At 47.8% G+C, this 7,151-nt stretch overlaps 1 long non-coding RNA gene across 5 annotated transcripts in view; it reads right to left on the reverse strand.

Annotated features, from left to right (window-relative positions):
* LOC115601547 overlaps window positions 1–6,803 on the reverse strand; it is a 103,987-nt gene extending 97,184 nt beyond the window's left edge. For all 5 annotated transcript variants that reach the window (XR_003989383.1, XR_003989384.1, XR_003989385.1 and 2 more), the window contains exon 1: window positions 6,718–6,803. This is a non-coding gene — a long non-coding RNA (uncharacterized LOC115601547). The remainder of the gene's footprint in view (window positions 1–6,717) is intronic.
* Between the last annotated feature and the right edge of the window lie 348 nt (window positions 6,804–7,151).

The following is a 7,151-nucleotide window of genomic DNA, read 5'->3' on the forward strand; positions in this document are numbered from 1 at the left end:
ACAACACTTAAGAAGCATTTGTAATAATATTTAAAACATTTTGTGAATTCACAAATATGACATCTCAGAAATGTGAAAAAACAATCAGGGAAAACAGAAAGAAAATTAGAATTGCCGAGGTGAGTATCTGAATTGCCGAGGTGAGTATCTCCAGAGAGGACGCCTTTAACACCGGAGCGGGGGGAAGCACAGCGTCCCGGAGCCTCAGTTCGGAGCGGCAAGAGCGACCGAGGGAGCCTCAAGTCCTCGACAGGACTTGCCCAGGAGCCGGCAGCTCCGCTCACGCGAGCAGCTGACTCACAGGGGGCGGCGCCAGGAGTGACGGCACCAGCCCTCAATGGGGAAAAACCCATCCCAGGGAGCGCGAGCGACCAGGGCGTGGCGCGGCAGTTCGCGCGGGCAGCGAGTGGGATGGTGAGCACTCGCCTCAGGAGCCGGGCCCGCTCTGGGAGCTCTGCCCCGGCGGTGGCCAGCGTAGGCACCCAGACAGAGCCGATGAGAGGGGAGACTGCGGCGCAGACCTCGGAGTGTAGAAAGTGCCTCGACTGGTCTCTTGAGGCGAGGGTGCACAATGGACAGGGCTGCGCTCGGTGCGCCCTAGTGGATGTCCTCCTGCAGCAGGTGGCTGAGCTGCGGGAGGCTGTTGGAGAGCTAAAAGATGCCAGGGAAGCTGAGAGGAAGCTGGGCTGCTTGCTCCAGGCCCAAACTGCACAGGGGCTGCAAACGTCCAGCACTGCTCATATAGGAAAGAAGGAGGGCAGCAACCCAGGAAGCTGGGAATTAGTCACGAGAAAAACGAGCAAAAAAAGGAGGAAGAGGACAATTAACGACAAGGGGCTTCCTCCTAAATCTGATGTCCCCACCCAGAACCGCTTCGCGGTTCTGCAGGGGGCTAATGAGAAAGCACCCACCACACCTAATGAGCACCCTGCTGATGCACCAGTAAAGAGGATCGCTACTGGTGCCTCCAGGAAAAAGAGGAGGGTCATAGTAGTAGGGGACTCTACTTTGAAAGGCACAGAGGCACCCATCTGCCGGCCTGATCCAGTCTCGAGGGAGGTGTGTTGCCTGCCAGGGGCTCGGATCAGGGATGTTGCTGAGAGGCTGCCTGCTCTAGTAAGTCCTGCTGACTATTACCCCCTCCTAGTGGTCCATGTGGGTGCTGGAGATATAGGTAGCAGTAGCCTGGAAAACATTAAGAACAACTACAGAGCCCTGGGAGAGGTGGTTAGGGGCTCTGGAGCTCAGATAGTTTTTCCATCGATTCTCCAGGGCAAAGGGGAGGACCTTAAAAAAGCTAGGCGCGTTTGGCAGGTTAATAAATGGTTAGAATGGTGGTGCCATAGTCAGGGGTTTGGCTATTTAGAACATGGGGCTCCATTTGGGAGGCCAGATCTACTGGAGGCTGGTGGAGCTGGTCTGACAAAGAAGGGGAAAAGCTGTTTTGGTAGGAGGCTTGCCAGGCTGGTCAGGAAAGCTTTAAACTAGATGTGTTGGGGGAGGGGAGCATTGATCCATCCCAACATTCCTGGTCAGTTGCCAGCACCTGTAATAAGTGCTTGGAGCGATGTAGAGATGTTCCAGCTGCCCCAGCCATTGAGTCGGCTGCATTTGGAGCTCGGCTAAAGTGCCTCTATACAAACGCCCGTAGTATGGGGAACAAACAAGAGGAATTAGAGATGTGTGCAAGGCTACGGGAATATGATGTCATTGGTATCACAGAAACATGGTGGGATGGCTCCTATGACTGGAATGTCGGAATGGAAGGTTACAGGCTGTTTAGAAAAGACAGGCCAGGCAGATGGGGAGGGGGTGTTGCTATCTATGTCAGTGATAGGCTAGAGAGTATGGAACTCTGTCTGGGGACGGGTGATGAGGTAACAGAGTGTTTGTGGGTCAGGATCAAAGGGAAAACAGCAACGGGGGACATTATGGTGGGGATCTGTTACAGGCCGCCTGATCAAGAGGACTCTGTGGATAAAGTGCTCTACAGACAGATAGGAGCAGCCTCACGCTCGCAGGCCCTGGTCCTCATGGGGGACTTCAACTATCCTGACATCTGTTGGAGGGACGGTACGGCCCGGCACAAGCAATCCAGGAGGTTCCTCGATTGTGTGGAAGACAACTTCCTCTTTCAAGCAATAGAGGAGCCGACGAGGAGAGGTGCCATGCTGGACCTTGTGCTCACCAACAGGGAGGGACTGGTTGGAAATGTGACGCTCCAGGGCAGCCTTGGCTCTAGTGATCACGAGATGGTTGAGTTTGAGATCCTCAGGACAGTGAGAAGAGCGTGTAGCAAGCTCACTGCCCTGGACTTCAAGAAAGCAGACTTTGGCCTCTTCAGGAACCTCCTTAGTATGGTTTCATGGGATACAGTCCTAGAGGGCAGGGGGGCCCAAGACTGCTGGTCGGTATTCAAGGATCACCTGCTACATGCTCAAGAGTGTTGCATCCTGACTAGAAGAAAGTGCAGCAGGAGGGCCAGGAGACCTCCATGGATGGACAAGGAGCTGCTGAGGAAACTTAGAGGGGAAAAAAGAAGCTTATAGAAGGTGGAAGCGAGGACAGGCGGCCTGGGAAGAATATAGGAGCATTGCCCGAGAAGCTAGGGACCAGGTTAGGAAAGCTAAGGCCCAGCTAGAATTAAGTTTGGCAAGGGATGTAAAAGATAACAGGAAAGGATTCTATAGATACGTAGCAAATAAAAGACAGACTAGGGACAATGTAGGCACTCTCCAGAAGCTACCAGGAGAACTGGCTACCATGGATTTGGAGAAGGCTGAGGTTCTTAATGACTTTTTGCCTCAGTCTTCACCAGCAAATGCTCTGACCACACAACCCAAGTCTTGGAAAGCAAATGCAGGGACTGTGAGAACGAAGACCTTAGGCCCACTGTAGGAGAGGATCAGGTTCGAGACCATCTTAAGAACCTGAATGTGCACAAGTCCATGGGATCTGATGAAATCCATCCATGGGTCCTGAAGGAGCTGGAGAATGAAGTTGCTAAGCCACTGTCCATCGTATTCGAAAAATCCTGGCAGTCAGGTGAAGTTCCCGATGACTGGAAGAAGGGTAATATAACCCCCATTTTGAAGAAGGGGAAGGTGGAAGACCCGGGGAACTACAGACCAGTCAGTCTCACCTCTGTGCCTGGCAAAATCTTGGAACAGTTTCTCCTGGAAAACATGCTAAGGCACATGAAAAACAACGAGGTGGTTGGTGACAGCCAACATGGCTTCTCTAAGGGGAAATCCTGCCTGACCAATTTGGTGGCCTTCTATGATGGAGCCACGGAACTGATGGACAGCGGCAGAGCAGTTGACGTCATCTACCTGGACTTGTGCAAAGCGTTCGACACTGTCGCGCATGACATCCTTGTCTCTAAATTGGAGAGACATCAATTTGATAGATGGACCACTCGGCGGATAAAAAACTGGCTCGATGGCCGCACGCAAAGAGTTGTGGTAAATGGCTCGGTGTCCAGTTGGAAACCTGTAACGAGTGGTGTCCCTCAGGGATCGGCGTTGGGACCGGTCCTGTTCAACATCTTTGTCGGCGACATGGACAGTGGGATTGAGTGCGCCCTCAGCAAGTTTGCCGACGACACCAAGCTGTGTGGTTCGGTTGATACGCTGGAGGGAAGGGATGCCATCCAGAGGGACCTTGACACGCTTGTGAGGTGGGCCGATGCCACCCTTATGAAGTTTAACCAAGCCAAGTATAAGGTTCTACACCTGGGTCGAGGCAATCCCAGGCACAGCTACAGGTTGGGCAGAGAAGAGATTCAGAGCAGCCCTGCAGAAAAGGACTTGGGGGTGTTGGTTGACGAGAAGCTTAACATGAGCCGGCAGTGTGCGCTTGCAGCCCAGAAAGCCAACCGCATCCTGGGCTGCATCAAAAGAAGCGTGACCAGCAGGTCGAAGGAGGTGATCCTGCCCCTCTACTCTGCTCTTGTGAGACCTCACTTGGAGTACTGTGTACAGTTCTGGTGTCCTCAACATAAAAAGGACATGGAGCTGTTGGAGAGAGTCCAGAGGAGGGCCACGAGGATGATAAGAGGACTGGAGCACCTCCCGTATGAAGACAGGCTGAGAGAGTTGGGGCTGTTCAGCCTGGAGAAGAGAAGGCTGCGTGGTGACCTCATAGCAGCCTTCCAGTATCTGAAGGGGGTCTACAAGGATGCTGGGGAGGGACTCTTCCTTAGGGACTGTAGTGGTAGGACAAGGGGTGATGGGTTCAAACTTAAACAGGGGAAGTTTAGACTAGATATAAGGAAGAAGTTCTTTACAGCGAGGGTGGTGAAGCACTGGAATGGGTTGCCCAGGGAGGTTGTGGATGCTCCATCCCTGGCGGTGTTCAAGGCCAGGTTGGACAGAGCCTTGAACCACGTGGTTTAGGGCAAGGTGTCCCTGCCCATGGCAGGGGGGTTGGAACTAGATGATCTTAAGGTCCTTTCCAACCCTTACGATTCTATGATTCTATGATTCTATATTTACCCTCATTAACCCAAGCAAGTTCAGTGAGCAGCCAGAGGTGGTAAAATGGCCCATATTGGGGCTCAATAGCCTTGTGTTGCAGAATAGGATGGGAAAATGGTTCCCAGAACATAGCAATGATTAACAAAAACCAGAAAACTATCAGTAAAAAAAGTATTTATGCATAAAGATACTTTATCATAGTGCATAAAATTGCAGAAATATTTTCTAATTTGTTCTTGAAAAATAAAAAAGGAACACCTTAGAATCTGTAATAATAGATATGTATTTAGACAAATGCAAATTAATTTTAAAAATCCATATCAGTCTAAAATGACTAATGAGAATACCTGGTCTTGTTTACATCTGACTTCAGCACAACTCTGTTTAAATGGAAAAGTACGTGGAAATCAAATGGCACAAATAGGAGCACGCACATTTGCATGAGGTACATGACTGCATGCAATAATTGGCTAAAAATATTTAACTATTCCAAGGGTATCCAGTTCAGCCAATACGTACCTTTGTCATCACTGAGCTCTCCGACTATGATCACCACACAGTACAAAAGTGATGCTACACTCCAGAATCCTAACGCACTATCTTATCTGAAGTATTTTATCCAGTTTAGACAAAATAATCTTGCTAAATTTGTCTACAATGCTTACACAATCTTTATTACTGAAACATCTGAACTCCTGATTGTCTTTTGGTGTGGGCATCTATTAAGAAAAGTCATTTTTGCTTGCAGTTTATAGACTATAAACCTCAGAGCAGAGCTGCACAAGACATTTGGTGAACTGCTGTGAAAGTCCTCTCCTACCAGAAGAGGAAACATGGAGCACAACTTCCAAAACGTATGAAAAAACTATATATGAAGAAGGAAAAAGTGAACTCACTTCCATTTGGATGAAAGGCACAAGATCAGCTCAACCACCCATAAAACTGCATCTTCCAACCCCATGTTGCAGTTCCTGACCTTTATATTCATTGCTTCCTACTGCAACCCTTTGCTCAGGGTGAGGGGTGCATACAGCATGTTGGAAGAGGTTGGTGCCTATGTATGGCTTTCACCAACCTCAGCTTGCTGTAGGAGTTGCGTAGCCTATGTAACCCAAAGAGACACAGAACTACGCTTCTCCAGGATGTGCAAGTGCTTCATGATGAGCTGCAGAGAGGTACTCCTCCTTGATTGCCATTCAGGATTAAGACTTTCTCCACCATTTTGGGATTTAGGTGTCCAGATCTGCAGTTTGTCATAAGGTAGAGGCTGTAGTAATGGCTGCCCTGTATTTAATGACTGCATAATTGGCTGCCAAAGCTAACCACGTAGACTTTCAGTCTTCTGCATATTTAACTGCTTGCATATGCAAAGTCAGACTTCTGGCATGCCCAGAATACCTTCCCCTTTGAGCTGAACTACCCAGATTTTCTTCAGACAAATTATTTTTCCAGCCAGCAGAACTGGAGGATTTTGAGCATCTGAACAGGAAGTCTGGATGGCCCAAAGTGCCAGACAAATGCCACTGTAGATTCAGGATCAACTCAGAGCAAATGTGCTCTGAGTTCAGTGTGTCTTGAATTCGCTGGATACAACACAGATTAAATCTGACACATTCTGAGATTGCTGGGCTCAGCAGATGCACAGCCTAGTAGGTCTGCAGACATTTTAAAGTTTACAGACAGAATTAGGGAGAATGCCATGTAAGATTATTTGAACCCATATTAGCTGTCTTCTGAGGAAGGTGTTCTAGCAATAAGTGACTGGTATTCAGGTGTGATCAGAGGCTCTCATTTTCAGTGCTTGAAATTGTTCAGTTTGTATTGAATAATTAGTAATTGGATCAGGAAAAGGGAGAGAAGAAGCCAGAGGAGATGTTACTCTTTAGCCTGGTAGTAAAAGAAATAAAAAGAGGACAGTAGGTCTGCCATGACTTGCCATCTTTTGTGTAAGAAAGCATCAGGTAGTGGAAGGAGTCCCTGCCTGTGGCAGTGGGTTGGAACTAGATGATCTTCAAGGTTCCTTTCAGCCAAAACCATTCTAGGATTCTAGGATTTGCTTTGGCACACAGTGGATTTGGCCACATAGGTCACACTCACAAATACATCTTGTTTGAGCAGTTTTACTTTAAGTAGTATAGATGTCCAATAAGCTAACCAATGTTTTTTGAGGAGCTGTCCAGGTACCTTGCTTTTACAAAAATAAATGTGAATACAGGATGCATGTATCCTGGTGACTCACCTGAAAGCATGGAAGATTTCTACAGCTGGGACAAAGCACCAAGCTCAAGTGTCTTGAATGCCAAACTGGCCCTTAAACAACAGAACTGAATCCTGGATCTTTAACTCTGTAGACAGAGAAATAAAACCCCAGCAATAAACAGGAACAATTCAGATGATGTAAGAAAAAGGTAATAAAAATCACAGAAGTTACGTCAAGTGGCTGCTCTCTTCTTAAATTACATCTTAACTGAATTGGATAACTGTCTGGATTCCCTGCAGATATGCTTTGAGCATTTAAAGACAAAATAAATGAAATTGGAATTATGTGCTTGTTATGATCTTAGCCTCTGATCCATGAAGCACCTGCTCCAATCCATATTTATTTTACCATAAACATAAGTATTTGTCCAAATACTATATTGAATGAATATATATTTTCCTAGAATGAAGCAT

This window comes from Strigops habroptila, chromosome 2 (genome assembly GCF_004027225.2).
Source record: "Strigops habroptila isolate Jane chromosome 2, bStrHab1.2.pri, whole genome shotgun sequence".
NCBI lineage: Eukaryota > Metazoa > Chordata > Aves > Psittaciformes > Psittacidae > Strigops > Strigops habroptila.